This window comes from Chelonoidis abingdonii, chromosome 22 (assembly GCF_003597395.2).
Source record: "Chelonoidis abingdonii isolate Lonesome George chromosome 22, CheloAbing_2.0, whole genome shotgun sequence".
NCBI classification, from domain to species: domain Eukaryota; kingdom Metazoa; phylum Chordata; order Testudines; family Testudinidae; genus Chelonoidis; species Chelonoidis abingdonii.
In genome coordinates, this window is record NC_133790.1 from 7145387 (window position 1) to 7149155 (window position 3769).

Sequence of the window (3769 nt, forward strand, 5' to 3'; positions counted from 1 at the left end):
ACCAAGGAAAGCAGCCTTGAGCAGCCAGGGGGGAGGCACTCTTTGCAGGTTGTGAAAGTCTTTGGTTTGGGGACTCTTTGGAATGAAAGACATTATGAGTGTGAAATAGTCTGATAGCGTCTACCCATTCAAGCCACCTGTTTTCCTTTATTCCTAAGGACCAGAAAAAATATATAGTGTTGTCTTTAGTAGTAAGATTTCTGATTTATACAGTACAGGGATCAAGTATAAATGGAAATACACAGATATCCCAACACAGGTTGGATGCTAAGTTTTTACTTTGAAAAAGGCTTTACCTTAGACAGTTACAATAATGGCTGTAATCAGATGCATTTGACTCCCAACCTGGCATGAACTGCATCCTAGGTACCCTTTAAACCTGGAATATGGGTTTGTCTGTTGTGAAGAGTCTGCCAGAGTTGCTATGGTTACCCCAGCAGGGGTGGGAAGTTGTGTGCACAGGCTGTACATAGCTCACGCTGCTAGCACTACATTTCACCAGAGCTCCCCAGATTGCTTGTTCTGCAAAACCAAAGAGGTTAGTCTACCCTTATTTGTTGTTAAAAGAGGGGAGATAGAAATAACTTTATGTTAGGAAAAGAGAGATTCGTTGTTACCGACTATTCTCCTTTAATTGCTCTGGCACAGCAGGAAAATAAAGGGTTAACAATAAAAAGGTTTCTAGTCATTAGCATAGAGGACTTTTCCATGTCCGTCTGTGCTCGCCCTCCTCCTGCTTTGCTGCTCTCAGAGCTAGAACTGGACAACAGGCAGCAGAATTTGCCAGGAGAAAGGTTAAGGAATCTTTTGGCATCAGGTTGGGGAATGGCTGATTCCTCCTAGCCCCTGTGGGAAGCTGCTAGTGCTAGCTCAGGACTCACTACAGAAATCTCTGCTACAGCAGCTACATACAAACTGAGCTGAGCTGTCGAGAGATCATTGGCCGCCAGCGAGAAGTTAGCACAAAAAGCAGCAGGATTTCCCCCTACTGTTAACCTCATCTCAGAAAACGAGCTCCGCAATGTAGATTCTGGAAAGAACAGTCACAGATTTCTATACAGGGTTAGAGGTTATACAGGTAAGAAGGGAGGGGAGATCAGAAAAGCACCTGGTTGCTGCTGAGGATTCAGTTACTGCAGCTATCCAGTGAAGCAGCAGGGCACCTCTGAGTGCTGCCCTCTATTAATTACTAGCTGGCAGCCCAGAACCACTGCTCATTAGAGCAGAGCTGCAGGAATCAGAATGAAGGCACAACTACGCCTTTACCCTGATATAACGTGACCCAATATAAGATGAATTTGGATATAATGCAGTAAAGCAGTGCTCCAGGTGGGGATGGGGCTGCGTGCTCTGGTGGATCAAAGCAAGTTCGATATAATGCGGTTTCACCTATAACGCAGTAAGATTCTTTGACTCCCGAGGACAGCATTATATTGGGGTAAGATGTATTATCTCTCAGCATCCTAAACACTAAGGCCAGAATTCTCAGAAGAGCTCAGCACATGGGGCACATGCTGGGTGCCCAGCTTTGAAAATCGGGCCCTAAAATGTCACCTCCTTGCATATCCTAAACTTCCACTGACTTCAGCTGGAGATTTCAGGCTGCAAAGGAATGTAAGACTGGGCCCCTAGAGGATGGTAGAGATCTCCAAAGTGTGTAACAAAGAGACAACTATCACCCCAAGTACTAAGCAAGTAGGAAATCCAAACTTATCCCAGGCATCATACACGGCATCCAAACAACAAGAATTGTAACTTAACTATCCTGACTAATAATAAAACTTCATTAATTAAAACTTTATTTTTAAAAACAGATGAGAAACACTCAGAAACCAGATGTTTCTGAACATTAGACCTAACTTGAGTCATCTTAATTAAAACTCAATTATAATAAATCTTTAAGATATGGTATGCTATTGTCTCAATATTTACATTTAAATCTCAACACAAATTTTGTTGAAGGGTCTTCTCAGACTTTAAAGTAGTTCACAGTGTTAACCACATCCACCAATAAAATTTATTCTCACCTGTTTCAAATACTCTACTATGCACATGACAGTGAACAGAAAGATATACTTTATCTCTGTGTTAAAGGGTAGCTAAACAAAGATGTCAAGTACAGTGCACTTTAATTTATACTCCTTCTACAGTCTGGCATAGTTTCCAAACTGTTCTCTAGAACACGCAATTGTCAGGCTACAAAAGTTGTTTACAATGAAGTAGCTCAAGTCCTCCTCCTGATTTAAACCTTTGAAAGCAGGTTCAAAGAAAATCTAGGACCCATACGGAGCCACATGAATTAAATAGCGTGTCATTAGAGACTTGAAAAAACGTGATATATGAACATAAGGTAACATCTGCAGCAAGCATACAAACCTGTGTAAGACATTAATTTTGATAATATACCATAAAGCAAATAATTTTAGTGGGAGCAACAGCCTCTAATGGTCACAAGTGAGAACTGCACCAAACAACATTTTTATTCCATTCTAGACATTTGTGAGAGGGTGAAACCTATGTATATTATGGCTATTAGTTTTATATTTCCTAACCTTTTTGTTTAAACTTGCATCCTCAACACAGCATTTTTATAACACAAAAGCCTATGGTAATGCAACATTAAGATAGCAAATCTGGAGGAAATGCAAAAGATAATTTTCTCATATACAGCTGTTAGGTCACCTGGACTGCACATGCTGTATTTTAAGAGAGACATTTAACAGACTGATTAGTAATATATAAATTGTCAGTGAATTAAAGTTCACATGAAAATCTTATCTTTAACATTTCTGTTTTTTATTTAAAATTGTAACCCCAGAACTACATAAAAATAAGCAGTTGTATTTAATATACTTGTGCTGTTTGTTCTGAGGAAAAGGAAAACAGTTGCTGAAATCCTAGTTTTATGTTCTTGGAGTTTAGTGAGGGAGAGTGTCTTACCGTGTTTCCTTTGTGTGCGTGATTTTCCTTCTCTCCAATGAGTGGATATGTTTTGCCTGACAGAGCACTGTGGATGTGTTTAGCAGTTAAGAGTCTAATCTGGCAGTTCCTGAAGGAACAGTAACATTCACTTGGTTAATCTCTCTGTGCCTCAGTAACCCATTTGCAAAGTAGGGACAACAATATTTCTTTATCTGACGGGGGCATTGTGGGGATAAATTCTTTGGTGTTTGTGAGGTGCTTGGATATTACAGTGAGCAGTCAAATAGACAGCTGTAATTTAACTTGCTGAACTGCTCTTTCAGTGAAGTGAGCCCAGACACAGGTAATACAGAAGGAGTAGGGCTGGTCTACAGTAAAAAGTTAGGTCGACCCAGCTACATTGCTCACGGGTGGAATCCACTAACACCCTGAGCGATGTAGTTAACCTGACCTAACCCCCAGTGTAGACAATGCTAGGGCCAGAAGAATTCTTCCATTGATCTAGCTACTGCCTCTTGGGAAGGCGGATTACCTGCACAGATGGGAGAACTCTTCCCATTGGCACAGGGAGCATCTAGGGGTGCCACTGTAGCATTTCAAGTGTAGACAAGTCCTACCTTAGACACTTTCCCCCCTTTTTCTCCATATGTTTTGGCATATAAATCAACAGACATTCTTCCAACCATTACTCCACCTTCTTCTCCCATGCACTAAGGGTATATCTACACTACGGGATTATTCTGATTTTACATAAACCGGTTTTGTAAAACAGATTGTATAAAGTCGAGTGCACGCGGCCACACTAAGCACATTAATTCGGCGGTGTGTGTCCATGTACCGAGGCTAG

The 3769-nt window shown here is 41.0% G+C and overlaps 1 protein-coding gene across 1 annotated transcript in view; it reads left to right on the plus strand.

Moving 5' to 3' along the window:
• The first annotated feature begins 452 nt into the window (after positions 1-452).
• The window catches only part of MORN3 (MORN repeat containing 3), a 29797-nt gene continuing 26480 nt past the window's right edge, over positions 453-3769 (plus strand). Inside the window, exon 1 of the mRNA XM_032800727.2 lies at positions 453-538. The gene's annotated coding sequence lies outside the window, so the exon portion shown is untranslated. The remainder of the gene's footprint in view (positions 539-3769) is intronic.